Source organism: Pan paniscus, chromosome 4 (genome assembly GCF_029289425.2).
Source record: "Pan paniscus chromosome 4, NHGRI_mPanPan1-v2.0_pri, whole genome shotgun sequence".
NCBI classification, from domain to species: Eukaryota; Metazoa; Chordata; class Mammalia; order Primates; family Hominidae; genus Pan; species Pan paniscus.
The window spans coordinates 152,597,873-152,621,692 of NC_073253.2; the positions used below are offsets into that span (position 1 = coordinate 152,597,873).

Below are 23,820 nucleotides of genomic sequence, written 5' to 3' on the forward strand. Positions count from 1 at the left end.
TTCTTCTGGGGGCCTAGGGATCACCCTGCTCCTGCCTATCATAGCCAGCACCTGCACATACCACTGGGGGGCCTAAAGACATGCCTGCCCAGCCTGGCTACATTCCCCCCTCAGTGCCCAAGCACACCATCCAGGGGCCTGGAAATCACCCTGCCCCATCCACCACCACTGGCATGTGAGTATTCCTTCCAGGGGGATGAAAACAGGCTCACCCAACCTGCCACTACCACCACAACTAGCACCCACCCACATGCACCACCTACAAGTGTATCATAGCCACCACCAACACTAGCATGGACCACTTGATAGCCAGAAAATTGTCCAACCACTGCTACTGCCAATTGCTCATGCTATGCCCACTGCCTAAGGGACTTGAGAATCTACTCACCTGCCCTGCCCTCTGCTGCCATGGCTGACACCTGAGCCAGGCCAAAAGGAGACCTAAGAGTTGGCCCACTTGACCCACTAACACTAGTGCCAGTGTACACCACCTTGGGGCCCAAGGACAAGTACATTTGGCCTACAGATGCCACTACTGGGGCCTGAGGACTGGTCCATGTGACATCCTGTCCCCAGCAAAACTTCACCATAGCTACTACTAATAACCATACCCTAAGCCACAGAGAAAATCAAAGATGCAACTGACACTGTTTACACCCAAAGAAATCATATGGAGATTACATGGTAGCATGCACCCAGAATCAAAGCCAAAGTTTTCTACTCAACCAACACTGTAGATACACTTTCAGGAAAAAGTCCTCCCCTATGAAAGTAAATCCAAAAAAGTGGAAGAAGCAACTATTACACCAGTTGTGCTGATAATATAAGGACACAAGAAATATGAGAAAGAAAGGAAATAAGATACCTCCAAAGGAATACAATAACTTTCCAGCAACAGATTCCAATGAAAAAGAAACATAAGAAATACTAAAGAATTCAAAACAATGATATTAAAGTAGCTCAGTGAGATACAAGATAACTTAAATACAATACCAAGAAATCAGAAAAAAAATCAAATTAGGATTTGAGTTTACCAAAGAGATGGACATTTAAAAAAATCCAAAACAAAAATTCTGTAACACAAGAATTCATTGAATGAAATACAAAATATATTCTAAAGCTTCAACAGACTAGATAAAGCAGATGAAAGAATTTCAGAACTTGAAGACAGGTCTTTTGAAATAACCCAGTCAGATAAAAATAAAGAAAAATTTAGCAAAGCCTATGTGATATATGGAACAACATAAAGCAATCAAATATTCTAATATTCAGTGTACCAGAAGCCAAAGAGAAAACCAAAGTGATGAAAAACCTATTTTACAAAGTAATAGCTGAAAAACTTCAAGTCTAGCAGGAAATTTCGACATCCAGATATTAGGAATCTCAGAAATCTCCAGTCAGATACAATTTAAAATAGTCTTCTCCACAGCACATTATAGTCAAACTGTCAAAAGTCAAAGAAGAGAATTATAAAAACAGCAAAAGAAAATGATCTAGTTATTTATTAGGGAGCCCTCATCAGACTAACAGTGGATTTCTCAGCAGAATCCTCACAGGCCAAGAGAATGAAATGATACATTCAAAGTGCTGAAAGAAAAAAACCTGCCAGTCAAGCATACTATATCCAGTAAATGTGTCTTTAAAAAATGAAGGAGAAAAGTATTCCCAGACAAGCTAAAGTTGAAGAAATTCACCACCACTAGATCAGTCCTATAAGAATTGCTTAAGTCAGTCCTACACCTGGAAGTGAAAGGACAATGCCTTCTACAATTCTGAAGACACATGGAAGTATAAAGCCTACTGGTAGAGCAAACATACAAATAAGGAAAAGAAAAAACTCAAATGTTACCACTACAAAAAAAAATCAAACCACAATGATAAAAAGAGAGAAAGAAAGGAAGAATATATAGAACAACCAGAAATCAATTAATAAAATGACAGGAATAAACCCTCACATAATAGCCTTGAATGTAAACAGATTGAACTTTTCACTTAAAAGACAGACTGTCTGAATGGATTATTTATTTAAATGACCCACTTGTATGCTGCCTACAAGAAACTCATCTCACTTGTAAAAGACACAGACCGAAAGTAAAGAGATGGAAAAAGACAAAACAATCAGGAGTAGCTATACTTAGATAAAACACATATTAGGTCAAAAACAGTGAAGAAGAGACAAAGAAGGTCATTATCTAATGATACGGTAATGATACAGGGATCAAGTAAGGACCAGGATCAAATAATTCTAAACATATATGCACCCAACATGAGAGTACTCAAGATATACTGTTAGATCTTAAGGAAGAAATAGACACCAACACAATAATAGTTGGGGACTTCAACACCCCACTCTCAGCTTTAGACAGATTATTTAGAAAGAAAATTAAAGAAATACTGGATTTAAACTGTACTTCAGACCAAATGGACCTAAGAGCCATTTAAGAACATTGCAACCAAGAACTACAGAATCCATATTCTTCTCATTAGCACATAGAACGTTCTCCAGGATAGACCATTTGTTAGGATACAAAACAAGTCTCAACAATTTTTCTAAATCAAAATCTATTAATTATCTTCTCAGATCACAGTGGAATAAAACTAGAAGTTGATCACAAGAGAAACTTTGGAAAACTATACAAATACATAGAAAGTAAACAATATGCTCCTGAATAACCACCTAGGTCCAATAAGAAATTAAGGAGGAAATAAAAATACTGCTTAAAAGAAATGAATTGATATACAACATACCGAAACCTATGGGACACAGCAAAAGCAGTGCTAAGAAGGAAGTTTATAGCAATAAATGCTTATATCAGAAAAGCAGAAGGAATTAAAACAATCTAACAATGCACCTTGAGGAACTAGCAAAGCAAGAACCAAACCCAAAATTAGTAGAAGGAAAGAAATAATAAAGATCAAAGTGGAACTAAGCAAAATATAAACTAAAGCTACAAAGGATCAATGAAAAGATAGGTTTTTTTTAAGAAGATAAAAACTGATAAACCATTAACTAGACTAACCAAAAAAAAAAAAAAAAAAAAAAAAAAGAAGAAGACTCAAAGTCAGAAACAAAAAAAGAGTGGGGAGTGGCCAAGATGGCCAACTAGAAGCAGCTAATATGTGTGGCTTTCACAGAGAGGAATGGAAGGGGCAAGTAAATACAACACCTTCAACTGAAACAACCAAGTACTTGCATTGGGACTAATCAAGGAAACAACCTGACCCATGGAGAATAAAGACAAGCAAGACAGGGCCAGGTGCAATGGCTCATGCCTGTAATCCCGGGACTTTAGAAGGCCAAGGTGGGCAGATCATGAGGTCAGGAGATGGAGACCATGCTGGCTAACACAGTGAAACCCCATCTCTACTAAAAATACAAAAAAATTAGCCAGGCGTGGTGGCGGGTGCCTGTAGTCCCAGCTACTTGGGAAGCTGAGGTGGAGCTTGCAGTGAGCTGAGATTGTGCCACTGCCCTGCAGCCTGGGAGACAGAGCAAGACTCTGTCTCAAAAAAAAAAAAAAAAAAAAAAAAGACAGGACAACAGTCCAACAGGGAGCAACATGGAACTAGGGGAACCTCCCCCACCCAAGAAATCAGTGAGTGAATGAGTGACCCCGGGAAACCACGCTTCTCCCAAGGATCTTTGCAACCCTCAGGTCAGGAGATGTCCTTGTGAACCCACTCCACCAAGGCCTTCAGTCTGACAGACAGAGCTATGTGGAGCCTCAGCATTGCAGCCACTCAGGCATGTGTGGAAACTGAGGCTTCAGATACTCAGGCTTTCCGGCAAAAGTAGCTGCAGCTCCAGCAAAGTGGGAGGTTAGACCCCCATACATAATCCTAGGAAAGAGGCAGAATCCAGGGGGCTGAGCAGCAATAGCCTGCAGGCCCACTTCCACAGCACCTCACAAGGTAAGACCCACTGGCTTGGAATTCCAGCCAGCCACCAGTAGTGGCATTGTACCTCCCTAAAAAGTAGCTCCTGGTGGGAGGGGCAGGCTGCCAAATTTGCAGTTTGGTTGCCTTAGCCATTCCAGCCTTCAGGCTTTGGAGTGTCCAAGCTGACCAGGGATGAAAGGGATCCCCCAGCACAGCACAGCTGCTCTACCAAAACATGGCCTGACTGCTGCTTTAAGCAGGTAACTGATGCCAGACCTCCTCACTGGGCAGGATCTCCTAGGTTGGGCCCTCCAACCAATGCCACCAGTGGTCTCCAGCTGACAGAGATTTGAATTTTGCTGGAGATGGTGCTGTCAGAGCAGGGGACAGTTCACCATCTTTGCTGTTTGAGTGACATAGCTGTTCCAGCCTTCAGACTTCAGAGAACCCAAGCCGACTGGGGGTAGAAGGGCTCTCTCGGCACTGCACAGCTCTACCAAAACATGGCCAGACTGCTTTTTTAAGTGGATCCCTGATCCTGCTCCTCCTCATTGGGCAGGACCTCCCAACTGGGTCCTCCAGCCACCCCTCTTGGTGTTTCTCCAGTGAACAAAGATTTTTAATCTCTCTGGGATAGAGCTCCAGAGGGAGGGGTGAACCATTATCTTTGCTGTTTGAGCGACTTAGCCATTCCAGCCTTTGGACTTCAGAGGGTCTGAGGTGACCGGGGAGGGCACTGAAGCAGACCCCCAGCACAGCACAGCTGCTCTACCAAAATGTTGCCAGACTGCTTTTTTAAGTGGGTTCCTGATCATCCCCATTCCCCCTCATTGGGCAGGACTTCCCAACCTGCGTATCCAGCTACTTCCTGCAGGTGCCTTTGGGCCAGCAACAGGCCCATACCTCCCTGAAACAAAGCTCCCAGGGGAGAAACAGGCTGCCATCTTTGCTGTTTTTCAGCCTTACTGGTGATACCTCTCAGTACTAGAAAATCCAAGGTGACTAGGGACTGGAGTGGACCCAAGCATACTGCAGCAGCCCTATGGAAAAGTGGTCAGACTCTTCCAGGGGCAATTGAAAGCCTCTCTGTCACTGCCTCTGCAGTGGAACTGCCCTTGCCACCATCAGACTAATGAAGGAGCAAAGACCTTAAGTGCCTCATCCACACCTCCAACAAGCTGCAGTCAATCCAAGGAGGGGAGTCCATCCATATCCCACTGATCCAATCCCACCCCCTCTACCCCTCACTGCTTGTCACCGGACAGGGAACCCATGGCTTAGGCCTGTAGCACAAACTCTCCATCCTGGGCTGATTACACTGAGCCATTGCTGACCTTCATTTCTCTGGGGTAGAGCCCTCAGGAGACAAGCAAATGACCCTTGACCACAACCACTACTAAAATCCCTTCCTCTGCTGCCTCCAAATTGGGGAAGAGAAACAAACACTGAGATCACCCCAGAGCTGCAGTGGGCAGCCCAGGAGTGCCAAGTTGTCCTTTACAGTCAGTGCTCAAGGGGAAAAGGAACCCACACTTTCAGAACATTGAGAGGGAACACAGCTGCAACTGTGAGGAAATACAACTGAGCAAGAGTCTACCAACTGACCAATAAGCCTAAGTGCCACCTGCTGGATTACACCTCAAAGCTTCAACACCAAAGATACCTCACTAACATACCCCCTCTGAAACCAGAGACAAGAAGTCAGTTTCAAATAAAGACCCTGCACAAAGCTTTGGCCTGGTGAAAACATCCAGAAAAGAAGCCTATTTACTGCAGTCAGTCTACACTGCAGTTAAAAGAACACCCACACAAAGAGCTGAGAAAGAACCAACAGAAGAACCCCGGTTACTCAAATGGCCAGAGTGTCATATGTCCTCCAAATGACTGCATCCATTCTCCAACAAGAGTTTTTAACCAGGCCAAACTGGTTGGAAAGACAGAAATAGAGTTCAGAAATAGATAGGAACAAAAATCATGAAGATTCAGGTGGACAGAAAAACCCAATTCAAGGAAAATAAGAATCACAATAAAGCAATACAGAAGTTGAAGGATGAAATAGCTAGTATAAAAAAGAACCTAATGGGTCTGACAGAGCTGAATAACATAATACAAGAATTTCACAATGTGATCACAAGTATTAACAGTAGAATACACCAAGCTGAGGAAAGAATCTCAGAACTTGAGGACTAAGTCTCTAAAATTTTCAGACAAAAAATTTTTTAAAAATTATAAAATGAAAAAAACCTCTGAGGAGTATGGGATTATGTAAAGAGACCAAATCTATGAATCATTGGCATCCATGAAAGGGAGGGAGAGAAAGCAAACAATTTGGAAAACACATTTGAGATATCATCTATGAAAACATCCCCAATCTTGCTAGAGAGGCCAACAGTCAAATTCAGAAAATACTTCTGAAAGATTCTATACATGATGATCATCCCCAAGACACATAATCAGATTTTCCAAGGTCGCAATGAAAGAAAGAATATTAAACACAGCTAGAGAGAAAGGGCAGGTCACCTACAAAAGGAACCCTGTTAGGCTAACAGCAGACCTCTCAGCTAAAGCCCTAAATGCCAGAAGAGATTGGGGGGCTTATATTCAACATTCTTAAAGAAAAAAATCTTCAACCAAGAATTTTATATCCAGCCAAACTAAGTTTCCTAAGTGAAGGAGAAATAAAATCCTTTTCAGATAACAAAATGTTGGGGGAATTCATTACCACCAGACCTGCCACATGAGAGATCTTGAAAGCAGCACTAAATATAGAAAGGAAAGACTGCTATCAGCTAATACAAAAACTAGAAGCAAACACACAAAAGCCAACATCTTAAGCAACTAACAGCACAATGACAGAATCAAATCCATACATATCAATACTAACCTTGGATATAAGTGGGCTAAATGCCCTCTTAAAAGGCACAGAGTGGCAAGCTGGATAAAAAAGCAAGACCCTATGGTATGCTGCCTTTAAGAGACATCTCACATGTAATGACACTCATAGACTCAAAATGAAGGAATGGAGGAAAATCTACCAAGCAAATGGAAAACAAAAAAGTAAAGGTTGCAATCCTAACTACAGACAAAACAGATTTCAAACCAATGAAGATCAAAAAACACAAAGAAGGGCATTACATAATGGTAAAAGGTTCAATTTAATAAGAACTAACAATCCTAAATATATATGCAACCAACACAGGAGCATCCAGATTCATAAAGCAAGTTCTTAGATATCTACAAAGAGACAGACTCCTACACAATAATAGTAGGATACTTCAACACTCCATTGACAGTATTAGATCATTGAGGCAGAAAATTAACAAGATATTCAGGACCTAACCTCAACACTGGTCCAAATGAATCTGTTAGACCTTTACAGAACTCTCCACCCCAAAACAACAGAATATACATTATTCTCATTATCAAATGGCACATACTCTAAAATCAACCACATAATTGGGTATAAAACAATCCTCAACAAGCGTAAAAGAGTCAAAATCATATGAAACACACTCTCAAATCACAGCACAATAAAAATAGAAGACAGTGAAAATCGCTCAAAACCATGCAATTACATGGAAATTAAAAAGTATGCTCCTGAATGACTTTTGGATAAATAATGAAATTAAGGCAGAAATCAAGAAGTTCTTTGAAAATAATAAGAACAAAGATAAAACATACCAGAATATCTGGGACTCAGCTAAGCCAGTGTTAAGAGGGGAATTCATAGCTCTAAATGTCATCATCAAAAAGTTAGAAAGATCTCAAATTAACCTAACTTCACAACTGAAAGAATTAGAGAAGGAAGAACAAATCAGCTCCAAAGCTAGCGGAAGATAATAAAAATCAGAGCTGAACTACAAATTGAGACATGAAAAACCACTCAAAAGATCAATTAATCCAGGAGTTGGTTTTTTGAAAAAATTAACAGATAGGTCACTAGCTAGAAGAATAAGGAAGAAAAGAAAAGATCCAAATAAACACAATAGGAAATGACAAAGAGAATATTACTACTGACCCCACAGAAATAAAAACAACAATCAGAAACTAGCCAGGCACAGTGGTTCATGCCTGTAATCCCAGCACTTTGGGAGGCTGAGGCAGGTGGATCATTTGAAGTCAGGAGTTTGAGGCCAGCCTGGCCAACATGGTGAAACCCCGACTCTACTAAAAAACACAAAAATTAGCCAGGCATGGTGGTGCATGTCTGTAATCCCAGCTACTCAGGAGGCTGAGACAGGGTAATTGTGTGAACCTGGGAGGCAGAGGTTACAGTGAGCCAAGACTGCACCACTGCATGCCAGCCTGGGCAAAAGAGCGAGACTCCATCTCCAAAAAAGGGAAAACAACAACAACAACAACAACAAAACACCACCCTCAGAAATTACTACAAACACCTCTATGCACACAAACTACAAAACCTAGAAGATATGGATAAATTTCTGGAAACATACAGCCTACACCCTCCCACTTCTGAGATAGGAAGAAATTGATTCCCTGATCATACTAATAACAGGTTCTAAAATTGAATCAGTAATAAATAGCCTATCAACCAACCAGTAATAAAAAGCCTTACCAATCAGTCCTGGGCTTTCAAAGAAGCATGTGACTGGATGGATTCACAGACGAATTCTACCAGATGTACAAAAAAAGAGATGGTACCATTCCTACAGAAACTATTCCAAAAAATTTGACAAGGAATGACTCCTCCCCAACTCATTCTATGAGGCCAGCATCATCTTGATACCTGGCAGAGACACAACAACAAAAAAAGAAAACTTCAGGCCAATATCCTTGATGAACATTGATGCAAAAATCCTCAATAAAATACTTGCAAACCAAATACAGCAGCATATCAAAAAGCTAATCCACCATGATTAAGTAGGCTTCATCCCTGGGATGCAAGGTTGGTTCAACATAGGCAAAATCAAAAAATGTGATTTATCACATAAACAGGACTAAAGACAAAAACCACATGATTATCTCAATAGACACAGAAAAGACTTTTGATAAAATTCAACACTGCTTCATGTTAAAACTTCTCAAACTAGGTATTGAAGGAACATACCTCAAAATAATAAGAGCCATCTATGACCAACTTACAGCCAAAATTACATTGAGTGGGCAAAAGCTGGAAGCATTCCCCTTGAAAACTGGCACAAGAATGCTCTTCTCTCACCACTTCTATTTAACATAGTATTGGAAGTCCTAGCCAGAGCAATTAGGCAAGAGAAAGAAAGGACATTGAAATAGGAAGAGAGAAAGTCAAACATCTGTTTGCAGATGACATGATTAGTGTCAGCCCAAAAGCTCCTTAAGCTGATAAATAACTTCAAAGTTGCAGGATACAAAAATCCATGTACAAAAATCATTAGTATTTCTATACACCAACAAAGGCCAAACTGAGAGGCAAATCAAAAATGTAATCTCATTCACAAATGCCACAAAAATAAAATACTTAGGAATACAGCTAACAAGGAAGATGAAAAAGCTTTACAATGAGAATTACAAAACACTGCTCAAAGAAATCAGAGAAGACAAAAACAAATGGGAAAACATCCCATGTTCATGAATATGAAAAATCAATACCATTAAAATGGCTACACTGCCCAAAGCAATTTACAGATTCAATGCTATTCCTATCACACTACCAATGACATTTCACAGAACTGGAAAAAACTATCTTAAAATTCATATGGAACCAAAAAAAGAGCCTGAACAGCTAAGGCATCCCTAAGCAAAAAGAACAAAGCTGGAGGCATCACGTTACCTGACTTCAAATTATACTACAAGGCTACAGTAACCAAAACAGCATGGTATTGGTACAAAAAACAGACACATAGACCAAGGGAGCAGAATAGACAGCCCAGAAATAGGACCACACATCTACAACCATCTGATCTTCAACAAAGCTGACAAAAAATAAGCAATGGGGAAAAGACTCCCTTGTCAATAAACGGTGCTGGGATAACTGGCTAGCCGGATGCAGAAGACTGAAGCTGGACCCCCTTGCTCACACCATACACAAAAATTAACTCGAGATGGATTAAAGACTTAAATGTAAAACCCAAAACTATAAAAACCCCAGAAGACAACCTAGGCAATACCATCCTGGACATAGGAACAGGCAGGTTTCATGACAAAGACACCAAAAGCAATTGTAACAAAAACAAAATTTGACAAGTGGGTCTGATTAAACTTAAGAGATACTGCACAGCAAAAGAAACTATCAACAGAGTAAACAGGCAATCTAAAATGGGAGAAAATTTTTGCAAACTATGCATCTGACAAAGGTCTAATATACAGCATCTATGAGGGACTTAAATTTATAAGAAAAAACAACCCCATTAAAAAGTGGGCAAAGGACATGAACAGATATTTCTCAAAAGAAGACATACATGCAGCCAACAAACATATTTAAAAAGACTTAAAGAATAAAAAACTTTAAAAAAAAAAAAGAAAAAAGCTCAATATTACTGATTAGAGAAATGCAAATAAAACCATAATGAGATACTAGTTCACACCAGTCAGAATAGCTATTATTAAAAACCCAAAAAATAACAGATACTGGTGAGGTTTTGGAGAAAAGTGCACACTTATACACTGTTGATGGGAGTGTAAACTAGTTCAACCATTGTGGAAAGCAGTATGTTGATTCCTCAAAGAGCTAAAAGCAGAACTACCATTAGACCCAGCAATCCCATTACTGGGTATATACCCAGCGGAATATTAAGTCATTCTACCATAAAGACACATGTATGCAAATGTTCATTGCAGCACTATTCACAATAGCAAATACATGGAATCAACTTAAATGCTCATAAATGACAGACTGGATAAAGAAAATGAGGTACATATACACTATGGAATACTACACAGCCATAAAAAAACAATGAGATCATGTCTTTTGTGGGAACATGGATGGAGCTGGAGGCCATTATCCTTAGCAAACCGACACAGAAACAGAAAACCAAATGCTGCATGTTCTCACTTATAAGTGGGAGCTAAATAATAAAAACTAACACAAAGAAGAAAACAATAGACACTGGGGTCTACTTGAGCGGGGAGGTTGGGAGGAGGGATAAGAGCAGAAAAGGTAACTATTGGGTACTGGCTTAATTCTTAGGTAATGAAATATATGTATGACAAACCCCCATGACACATGTTCATCTATGTAACAAACCTTCACATATACCCCCAAATCTAAAAGAAACAAAAAAAGGAGACATTACAATAGGAGACATACCACAGAAATATAAAAGATCAGAAATTATAAATAACTAATAGAAAATTGATAAATTCCTGGACACACTAAACCTACCCAGACTGAGTCAGGAAGAAATAGAAAACCCGGACAGACCAACAATGAGAAATGAAATTGAACCAGTAATAAAAGGTCTGTCAACAAAAAAAAAAGTGCGGGACTGCATGGCTTCACTGTTGAATTCTGCCAAACTTACAAAGAAGATTTAATACCAATTTTCCTCAAACTATTGCAAAAAATTGAAAAGGAGGAAAATTTCCCTAATTCATTCAAAGTTTTCCCTAATTAAAAAAAAAAGAGAAAACCACAAGCCAATATCCCTGATTAACAGAGGCAAAAATCCTCAAAATACTAAGCAAACTAAATCCAACATCAAAAACGTAATACACCATGATCTAGTGGAATTTATCCCAAGGATGCAAGGATGGTTCAACATATACAAGTTAAACATAATATATCACACCAACAGAAAGGAAGACAAAAATCGTATCTCAGTAAATGGAGAAAAAGCATTTGATGAAATTCAACATCCCTTAATGATAAAAACTTCCAACATAGTAGGCATAGAAGGAACATACCTCAACACAATAAAGGCCATATACAACAAGTCCACATCTAACACCACACTGAATGGGAAAAACCTGAAAACCTTTTCTCTGAAAACTGAAACAAGTCAAGAATGTTCACTTTCACCACTCTTATTAAACATAGCACTGGAAGTCCTAGCCAGAGCAATCAGGTAAGAAAAATAAATAAAAGACATAGGCCAGGTGCAGTGGCTCATGCCTGTAATCCCAGCATTTTGGGAGGCCAAAGTGGGAGGATAACCTGAGGTTAGGAGTTTGAGACCAGCCTGGCCAACACGGTGAAACCGTCTCTACTAAAAAAATACAAAAATTTGACAGGTGTGGTGGCGGGTGCCTGTAATCCCAGCTATCCCAGGGGGCTGAGGCAGGAGAATTGCTTGAACCTGGGAGGTAGAGGTTGCAGTGAGCCGAGATTGTACCACTGCACTCCAGCCTGGGTGACAGGGTAAGACCCTATCTAAAAAAATAAAAATAAAAATGTGGAAAGAGGAAGTCAAATTGTTCCTCTGCAGATAACACGATCTTTTATCTAGAAAAAATCTTAAAACTTTATGAAAAAACTTATATTCATAAGTAAATTTAGCAAAATAGGATATAAAATCAACTTACAAAAATCAACAGCATTTCTAAACACCAATAATAAACTGAGAAATAAATCAAAAAAGCAATCCCATTTACAATGGCTCCAAAAAAAATAATACCTAGGAATAAATTTAACCAAGGAAGTAAAAGACCTTTACAAGGAAAACTTCAAGACTCTGTTGAAAGAAATTAAAGAGGACACAAATAGAAAGACATCCCATGCTCATGAATCAGAAGAGTTAACATAGTTAAAATGACCATACTACCCAAAGCAATCTACAGATTCAACGCAATCTCTATCAAAATACCAATGTCATTTTTCACAGAAATAGAAAAAACAATCCTAGAATTCAAATGAAACCAAAAAAGAGCCAGAATAGTCAAAGTCCTCCTGAATAAAAAGAACAAAGCTGGAGGCATCATATTACCTGGTTCAAAATATATTTCAAGGCTATAGTAACCAAAACAGCAAGTATTGGTATAAAAACAGACACCTAGACCAATGGAGCAAAACAGAGAACACAGAAAAAGTCACATACTTACAGCCAACTGATTTTTGACAGACACCAAGAACATACACTGGGCAAAGGACATGTTTTTCAATAAGTAATGCTGGGAAAATTGAATGTCTATATGCAGAAAAATGAAACTGGACCCCTATTTCTCACTGCACATAAATGTCAACTCAAGCTAGATGAAAGGCTTAAATGTAACATCTGAAAATATAAAACTACTAGAAGAAAACAGGGAAAACACTTCAGGACATTTATCTAGACAAAGATTTTATGGCTAAGACCTCAAAAGCACAGACAATAAAAACACAAATAGACAAGGAGACTATCACAAACTAAAAAGCTTCTGCACAGTAAACAAAGCAATCAATGAAATGAAGAGACAATCTGTTGAATGTTTGAGAAAATATTAGCCAACTATTCATCCCTCAAGGGGCTATTATCTAGAATATACAAGCAACTCAAACAACTCAGTAATAATAATCACATGAAAAAGTGGAGAAATTACATAGACATTTCTCAAAAGACGATCTACAAGTGGCCAACAGGTAAATGAAATTTTTAAAAAGCTCATCACTACTCATCAGGGAAATGTACATTGAAACCAAAATGAGATATAGTTAGAGTAGCTATTATAAAATTTTTTTAAAAAAACAGATGCTGGCAAGGATACAGAGAAAAGGCAACTCTTGTACACTGTCGGTGGGAAGGTAGATTAGCATAGCCACTATGCAAAACAATATGGAGTTCTCTGAAAACTAAAAATAGAGCTACCATATGACCCAGCAATTCCACTGCTGGGAATTTAGTCAAAGGAAAAGAAATCAGTATATCAAATAGATACCTGCCCTCTCATATTTATTGTGGTACCATTCACAATAGCAAAGATAGGGAATCAACCCAAGTGGCCATCACTGTATGAATGAATGAATGAATGAATGAATGAAATCTGATATATACAAAATGGGACACTATTTGGCCATAAAATAGAGAATGAAACCATGCCATTTTCAGCAACATGGATAGAACTGAAGGTAATTATGTGACATTAAATAATTCAGGCACAGAAAGACAAATATTGCATGTTCTCACTCATATATAAAGGCTAAGGAAGTTGATCTCATAAAGGCTGAGAGTAGAATGATACATACCAGAGACTGGGAAAGGTATGTCGGTAGAGGGGGGATGAAGAGAGGTTGGTTAATGGTTACAAACATACAGTTGCATAAAAGGAATAAGTTCTAATGTTTGATAGCAGAGTAGGGTGGCTGTAATTAACAATGTGTTATATATGTCAAAATAGCTAAAAGAGAGGCCTTGAGACATTCCCAACCTGAAGAAATAATATTCAAGGTGATGGATACCTTATATACCTGGACTTTATTATTACACATTCTATGCATGTAACAAAATAACATGTACCACATTAATATGTACAAATATTATGTATCAATTCTAGAAATATGACAACCAACAATTTTATATCAAGCAAAACTGTCCTGCAGAAGTGAGGGAAATATTTTATCCCTCACGCCCTTCCCACACTTTCTTCAAGCCCCCAAAGTCCATTGTGTCATTCTTATGCCTTTGCATCCTGATAGCTTAGCTCCTACTTATGAGTGAGAACATACAATATTTGGTTTTCCATTCCTGAGTTTCATTCACTTAGAATAATAGTCTCCAATCTCATCCAGGTTGCTGTGAATGCCATTAATTCATTCCTTTTTATGGCTGAGTAGTATTCCATCTCCTATATGTGTGTGTATATATATATATAAAACATATATTATTCATATATATAAACTGATATATATACATATATGTATATATGTGGTTGATATATACATAGGTGATATATATACACACATATACATATGTGATATATACACACATATACATATGTGATATATATACACACATATATATATACATATGTGATATATATACACACATATATATACATATGTGATATATATATAAATCAGTTTCTGTATCCACTCATTGATTGGTGGCCATTTACTAAAATCTCATAGATCACCACCAAAGAACTTACTCATGTAACCAAACACTACCCAATAACCTATGGAAATAAAAAATTTTAAAAAATAAACTCGAGGGGCAGTTCCAAGATGGCTGAATAGGAACAGCTCTAGTCTACAGCTCCCGGCATGAGTGACGCAGAAGACAGGTGATTTCTGCATTTCCAACTGAGGTACTGGGTTCCTCTCACTGGGGATCCTTGGACAGTGGGGGCAGGACAGTGGGTGCAGCCCACCTAGCATAAGCCAAAGCAGGGCGAGGCATTGCCTCACCTGGGAAGCCCAAGGGGTCAGGGAATTCCCTTTCCTAGCCAAGGGAAGGGGTGACAGATGGCACCTGGAAAATCAGGTCACTCTTACCCTAATACTGCTCTTTTCCAACGGTCTTAGCAAATGGCACACCAGGAGATTATAGCCCATGCCTGGCTCAGAGGGTCCCATGCCCACTGAGCCTTGCTCATTTTTAGCACAGCAGGCTGAAATTAAACTGCAAGGTGGCAGCGAGGCTGGGGGAGGGGCGCCCACCATTGCTGAGGCTTGACTAGGTAAACAAAGCGGTCAGGAAGATGGAACTGGGTGGAGACCACCTCAGCTCAAGGCGGCCTGCCTGCCTCTGTAGACTCCACATCTGGGGGCAAGGCATAGCCAAACAAAAAGCAGCAGAAACCTCTGCAGACTTAAATGTCCCTGTCTGACAGCTTTGAAGAGAGTAGTGGTTCTCCCAGCATGGAGTTTGAGATCTGAGAACAGACAGACTGCCTCCTCAAGTAGGTCCCTGACCCCCGAGTAGCCTAAATGGGAGACACCCAGACTGACACCTCACACGGCCTGGTACCCCTCTGAAATGAAGCTTCCAGAGGAAAGATCAGGCAGTAACATTTGCTGTTCAGCAATATTCACTGTTCTGCAGCCTCTGCTGCTGATACCCAGGCAAACAGGGTCTGGAGTGGACCTCCAGCAAACTCCAACTGACCTGCAGCTGAGGGTCCTGACTGTTAGAAGGAAAACTAACATACAGAATGGACATCCACACCAAAACCCCATCTGTACATCACCATCATCAAAGACCAAAGGTAGATAAAACCACAAAGATGGGAAAAAAACAGAGCAGAAAAGCTGAAAATTCTAAAAATCAGAGCACCTCTCCCCCTCCAAAGGAATGCAGCTCTTTGCCAGCAATGGAACAAAGCTGGACAGATAATGAATTTGACAAGTTGAGAGAAGAAGGCTTCAGACCATCAAACTTCTCCGCGCAAAAGGAGGAAGTTCGAACCCATCAGAAAGAAGCTAAAAACCTTGAAAAAAGAGTAGACGAATGGCTAACTAGAATAACCAGTGTAGAAAACTCCTTAAATGACCTGATTGAGCTGAAAACCATGGCATGAGAACTACATGACAAATGCACAAGCTTCAGTAGCCGATTTGATCAACTGGAAGAAAGGGTATTAGAGATTGAAGATCAAATGAATGAAATGAAGTGAGAAGAGAAGTTTAAAGAAAAAAGAGTAAAAAGAAACAAAGCCTCCAAGAAATATGGGACTATGTGAAAAGACCAAATCTACGTCTGATTGGTGTACCTGAAAGTGATGGGGAGAATGGAACCAAGTTGGAAAACACTCTACAGGATATTATCCAGGAGAACTTCCCCAATCTAGCAAGGCAGGCCAACATTCAAATTCAGGAAATACAGACAATGTCACAAAGATACTCCTCGAGAAGAACAACTCCAAGACACATAATCGTTAGATTCACCAAGGTTGAAATGAAGGAAAAAATCTTAAGGGCAGCCAGAGAGAAAGGTCAGGTTACCAACAAAGGGAAGCCCATCAGACGAACAGCAGATCTCTTGGCAGAAACTCTACAAGCCAGAAGAGAGTGGGGGCCAATATTCAACATTCTTAAAGAAAAGAATTTTCAACCCAGAATTTCATATCCAACGACACTAAACTTCATAAGTGAAGGAGAAATAAAATCCTTTACAGACAAGCAAATGCTGAGAGATTTTGTCACCACCAGGCCTGCCTTACAAGAGCTCCTGAAGGAAGCACTAAACATGGAAAGGAACAACTGGTACCAGCCACTGCAAAAACATGACAAGTTGTAAAGACCATCGAGGCTAGGAAGAAACTGCATCAACTAACGAGCAAAATAACCAGCTAACAACATAATGACAGGATCAAATTCACACATAACAATATTAACCTTAAATGTAAATGGGCTAAATGCTCCAATTAAAAGACACAGACTGGCAAATTGGATAAAGAGTCAAGACCCATCAGTGTGCTGTATTCAGGAGACCCATCTCACGTGCAGACACACACAAAGGCTCAAAATAAAGGGATGGAGGAAGATCTACCAAGCAAATGGAAAACAAAAAAAGGCTGGGGTTGCAATCCTAGTCTCTGATAAAACAATGAGAACACCTGGACACAGGAAGGGGAACATCACACACCGGGGCCTCTTGTGGGGTGGGGGGAGGGGGAAGGGATAGCATTAGGAGATATACCTAATGTAAATGATGAGTTAATTGGTGCAGCACACCAATATGGCACATGTATACATATGTAACAAATCTGCACGCTATGCACATGTACCCTAGAACTTAAAGTATAATTTTAAAAAAATAAAAAATGAAAAATAAACTCATGAGTCAACAAACTGCAGCCCTTGAGCCAAATTCAGCTTGCTACTCATTTTTCTACAGCTAATGAGCTAAGAATAATTTGTACACTTTAAAATAGTTGAAAAATTAACAGGAATAATATTTCATGATATGTGAAAATGTTATGTAATTTACATTTTAGGGTAATAAATTAAGTTTCATTGGGGGAAAAAAAGTGAGGGAGATATTAAAAGATTCCCAGATAACCCTTTTGCAGCCATCACCAAAGTGGGAGCAACCAAAACAAAGTTCAATCCCTTTGTGACTTCCAACCGAAGGAAGAATTGCAAAAGGCATTTCAAAGCACCTTCCCACATTCCCAGAAAGATGTCTTCCCCTCTTTCCAAACAGCTGAGACAGAAGTACAACGTGTGGTCCCTGCCCATCCGAAAGGATGATGAAGTTCAGGTTGTATGAGGACACTATAAAAGGTCAGCAAATTGGCAAAGTAGTCCAGGTTTATAAAAGAAATATGTTACCTACACTGTATGGGTGCAGCAGGAAAAGGCTAATGGCGCAACTGTCCACATATGCATTCACCCCAGCAAGGTGGTTATCACTAGGCTAAAAACGGACAAAGACCACAAAAAGATCCTTGAATGGAAAGCCAAATTTCACCAAATGGGAAAGGAAAAGGTCAAACACAAGGAAGAAACAATTGAGAAGATGCAGGAATAAAGTAATCTTATACACAAGCTTTGATTAAAATTTAACAACTGAAAAAAGAGATTCCCAGATAAATAGAAGTTGAGGGAGTTTGTGACCACTAGATCTGCCCTGCAAAAAAAAAACTAGAGGGAGTCCTACAGGTTGAAATGAAAGGACACTAGACAATAACATGAAGCTATATGAAGAAATAAAGATCTCAGCAAAGGTAAAACATGGGCAATTTTTAAAGCTAATATTCTTGTAAGAATTATCTGTAACCACATTCTTTGTTTCCTGCATGATTTAAGAGACTAAAAATTATTACTAGTCCAAAAGCTAGTACAGTTAACCCTTGAACAACATGGGTCCACTTATATGTGGATTTTTACTTTTTTTTTTTTTTTTTTTTTGAGACAGGGTCTCACTGTGTCACCCAGACTGGATTGCAGTGGCACAATCATAGCTCACTGCAGCCTCAACCTCCCAGGCCCAGGTGATCCTCTTACCTCAGCCTCCCAAGTAGCTGGCACCACAGGCATGTGCCATCATGTCTGGCTAATTTTTTTGTATTTTCTGTAGAGACAGGGTTTTGCCACGTTGCCTAGGGTGGTTTATGAACTCGTGGACTCAAGAGATCCACCCTCCTTAGCTTCCCAAGTGCTGGGATTACAGGCATGAGCCACCATGCCCAGCCACATGTGGATTTAAAAAAAAAAATTATTGGAAAACTTTTTCGAGATTTGCAACAATTGGAAAATAATCACAGATGCATTGCATAGTCTAGAAATATAAAAAAGTAAATGTTATGAATTTATAAACTATAAATAGGTGCTATTTTATCTCTTCTACCATAAAATATATAGAAATTAGAAAAAGGTAAAATTTATGAAAACTTACACACTTACATGCCATACATTGTGCCATTTGCAGTCAAGAGAAACATAAATAAAGATGTGGTATGAAATCATAACTGCATAAAATTAACTGGAGTACATACTGTACTGTTGTAATAATTTCATAGACACTTTCTGTTGCTGTTGCGGTAAGACCAAGTATGGTGAGTATCTGCTTAAAATGTTGTGTGATGCTTTGCATCTCCATGTGAACAGGTTGTCCCTCTAGTATATTGTGTATAGCAGTAAAAAGATCTCCAGCAGTTCTCATGTATTTTTCCTTATGTTTAGTGAAATACTGTAAACCTTCAGTAACAACCTGAGGCCCATACAAAATGCCACTAGTGATGCTGGAAGTGTTCAAGAAGCTGAGAAAAGTCTTGACATTACAAGAAAAAGTTGAATTACTTGATACGCATAGATTGAGGTCTGCAGCTGGGGTTGTCTACCGCTTCAAGATAAATGAATCCTACATTAGGACTACTGTTTAAAAAAAGAAGCTAAAGCTGCAGCTATGCCAGGAGTCATGAAAACCTTCTTCTCTGTACAAAATATTTTATCTCATGTTGAAAATGCAGCTTTTATGTGAGTACAGATTTGCCAGAAGAAAGACATACATGGATATGGTTCCAAGATGGCCGAATAGTAACAGCTCCAGCCTACAGCTCCCAGCATGAGTGACGCAGAAGATGGGTGATTCCTGCATTTCCAACTGAGGTACTGGGTTCATCTCATTGGGACTGGTTGGACAGTGGGTGCAGCCCGCAGAGTGTGAGCCAAAGCAGGGCGGGGCATCGCCTCACCTGGGAAGCGCAAAGGGTTAGGGAATTCCCTTTCCTAGCCAAGGGAAGCTGTGACAGACGGTACCTGGAAAAATCGGGACATTCCCACCCTAATACTGCACTTTTCAAAAGGTCTTAGTAAACAGCACACCAGGAGATTATATCCTGCACCTGGCTCACTGGGTCCCATGCCCACAGAGCCTTGCTCACTGCTAGCACAGCAGTCCAAGATCAAACTGCGAGGTGGCAGCAAGGCTGGGGGAGGGGCGTCTGCCATTGCTGAGGCTTGACTAGGTAAACAAAGCCGCTGGGAAGCTGGAACTGGGTGGAGACCACATCAGCTCAAGGAGGCCTGCCTGCCTCTGTAGACCCCACCCCTCTGGGGGCAGGGCATAGCTAAACAAAAGGCAGCAGAAACTTCTACAGACTTTTAAACGTCCCTGTCTGACAGCTTTGAAGAGAGCAGTGGTTCTCCCAGCATGGAGTTTGAGATCTGAGAATGGACAGACCACCTCCTCAAACGGGTCCCTGATCCCCCAGGAGCCTAACTGGGAGACATCTCCCAGTAGTGGCTGACTGACACCTCATACAGCCAAGTGTCCGTCTGAGATGAAGCTTCCAGAGGAAGGATCAGGCAGCAACGTTTGCTCTTCTGCAATATTTGCTGTTCTGCAGCCTCTGCTGGTAATACCCAGGAAAATGGTCTGGAGTGGACCTTCAGCAAACTCCAACTGACCTGCAGCTGAGGGTCCTGACTGTTAGAAGGAAAACTAACAGAAAGGGCATCCACACCAAAACCCCATCTGTACATCACCATCATGAAAGACCAAAGGTAGATAAAACTACAAAGATGGTGAGAAACCAGAGCAGAAAAGCTGAAAAATCTAACAACCAGAGCACCTCTTCTCATCCAAAGGACTGCAGCTCCTCACCAGCAACAGAACAAAGCGGACGGATAATGACTTTGACGAGTTGACAGAAGTAGGCTTCAGAAGATCAGTAATAACAAACTTCTCCGAGCTAAAGGAGGATGTTTGAACCCATCACAAAGAAGCTAAAACCTTGAAAAAAGATTAGACAAATAGCTAACTCTTCAGCACAGAGAAGACCTTAAATGACCTGATGGAGCTGAAAACCGTGGCAAGAGAACTACGTGATGCATGCATAAGATTCAGTATCAAGTGGAAGAAAGGATATCAGTGATTGAAGATCAAATGAATGAAATGAAGTGAGAAGAGAAGTTTAGAGAAAAAAAGAGTAAAAAAAAAAAATGAACAAAGCCTCCAAGAAATATGGGACTATGTGAAAAGACCAAATCCACATTTGACTGGTGTACCTGAAAGTGATGGGGAGAATGGAACCAAGTTGGAAAACACTCTTCAGGATACTATCAGGAGAACTTCCCCAACCTAGCAGGGCAGGCCAACATTGAAATTCAGGAAATACAGAGAACAGCACAAAGATACTCCTCAAGAAGAACAACCCCAAGACACATAATCCTCAGATTCACCAAGGTTGAAATGAAGGAAAAAATCTTAAGGGCAGCCAGAGAGAAAAGTCAGGTTACCCACAAAGGGAAGCCCATCAGATTAACAGCAGATCTCTTGGCAGAAACTCTACAAGCCAGAAGAGAGTGGAGGCCAATATTCAACATTCTTAAAAGAATTTTCAACCCAGAATTTCATATCCAGCCAAACTAAGCTTCATAAGTGAAGGAGAAATAAAATCCTTTACAGACAAGCAAATGCTGAGAGATTTCATCACCACCAGGCCTGCCTTACAAGAGCTCCTGAAGGAAGCACTAAACATGGAAAGGAACAACTGGTACCAGCCACTGCAAAAACATGCCAAATTGTAAAGACCATCGATACTAGGAAGAAACTGCATCAACTAATGAGCAAAATAACCAGCTAACATAATAATGACAGGATCAAATTCACACATAACAATATTAACCTTAAATGTAAATGGGCTAAATGCCCCAAATAAAAGACACAGACTGGCAAATTGGATAAAGAGTCAAGACCCATCAGTGTGCTGTATTCAGGAGACCCATCTCACGTGCACAGACACACGTAGGCTCAAAATAAAGGGATGGAGGAAGATCTACCAATCAAATGGAAAACAAAAAAAAGCAGGAGTTGCAATCCTAGTCTCTGATAAAACAGACTTTAAACCAACATAGATCAAAAGAGACAAAGAAGACCATTACATAATGGTAAAGGGATCAATTCAACAAGAAGAGCTAACTATCCTAAATATATATGTACCAAATACAGGAGCACCCAGATTCATAAAGCAAGTCCTTAGAGACCTACAAAGAGACGGACTCCCACACAATAATAATGGGAGACTTTAACACCCCACTGACAATATTAGATCAACAAGACAAAGTTGACAAGGATATCCAGGACTTGAACTCAACTCTGCACCAAGCAGCTCTAATAGGCATCTACAGAACTCTCCACCAAAAATCAACAGAATATACATTCTTCTCAGCACCACATTGCACTTATTCCAAAATCGACCACATAGTTTGAAGCAAAGCACTCCTCAGCAAATGTAAAAGAACAGAAATCATAACAAACTGTCTCTCAGACCACAGTGCAATCAGATTAGAACTCAGGATTAAGAAGCTCACTCAAAACTGCACAACTACATGGAAAATGAACAACCTGCTCCTGAATGACTACTGGGTACATAACGAAATGAAGGCAGAAATAAAGATGTTCTTTGAAACTAATAAGAACAAAGACACAACATACCAGAATCTCTGGGACACATTTAAAGCAGCGTGTAGAGGTAAATTTATAACACTAAATGCCCACAAGAGAAAGCAGGACAGATCTAAAATTGACACCCTAACATCACAATTAAAAGAACTAGAGAAGCAAGAGCAAACACATTCAAAAGCTAGCAGAAGGCAAGCAATAACTAAGACCAGAGCAGAACTGAAGGATATAGAGACGCAAAAAACCCTTCAGAAAAAAATCAATGAATCCAGGAGCTGATTTTTTGAAAAGATCAACAAAATTGACAGACCGCTAGCAAGACTAGTAAAGTAGAAAAGAGAAGAATCAAATAAACACAATAAAAAAATGATAAAGGGGATATCACCACCAATCCCACAGAAATACAAACTACCATCAGAGAATACTACAAACACCTCTATACAAATAAACTAGAAAATCTAGAAGAAATGGATAAATTCCTGGACACATATACCCTCCAACCAGAAAGAAGTTAAACCCCTGAATAGACCAATAACAGGCTCTGAAATTGAGGCAATAATTAATAGCCTACCAATCAAAACAAAGTCCAGGACCAGATGGATTCACAGCTGAAGTCTACCAGAGGTACAAAGAGGAGCTGGTACTATTCCTTCTGAAACTATTCCAATCAATATAAAAAGAGAGAAGCCTCTCTAACTCATTTTACGAGGCCAGCATCATCCTGATACCAAAGCCTGGCAGAGACACAACAAAAAAAGAGAATTTTAGACCAATATCCCTGATAAACATTGATGCGAAAATCCTCAATAAAATACTGGCAAACTGAATCCAGCAGCACATCAAAAACTTATCCACCATGATCAAGTGGGCTTCATCCCTGGGATGCAAGTCTGGTTCAACATATGCAAATCAATAAACGCAATCCATCACACAAACAGAACCAAAGACAAAAACCATATGATTATCTCAATAGATGCAGAAAAGGCCTTTGACAAAATTCAACAGCCCTTCATACTAAAAATTCTCAATAAACTAGGTATTGATGGCACATATCTCAAAATAATAAGAGCTATTTATAACAAACCCACAGCCAATATCATACTGAATGGGCAAAAACTGGAAGCATTCCCTTTGAAAACTGGCACAAGAGAGGGATGCCCTCTCTCACCACTCCTATTCAACATAGTGTTGGAAGTTCTGGCCAGGGCAATCAGGCAGGAGAAAGAAATAAAGGGTATTC

General features: G+C 39.8%; 1 pseudogene; it reads left to right on the forward strand.

Moving 5' to 3' along the window:
* Positions 1-16,041: 16,041 nt before the first annotated feature.
* LOC106634822 (large ribosomal subunit protein uL24-like) lies at positions 16,042-18,815 on the forward strand (annotated as a pseudogene).
* Positions 18,816-23,820: the final 5,005 nt, after the last annotated feature.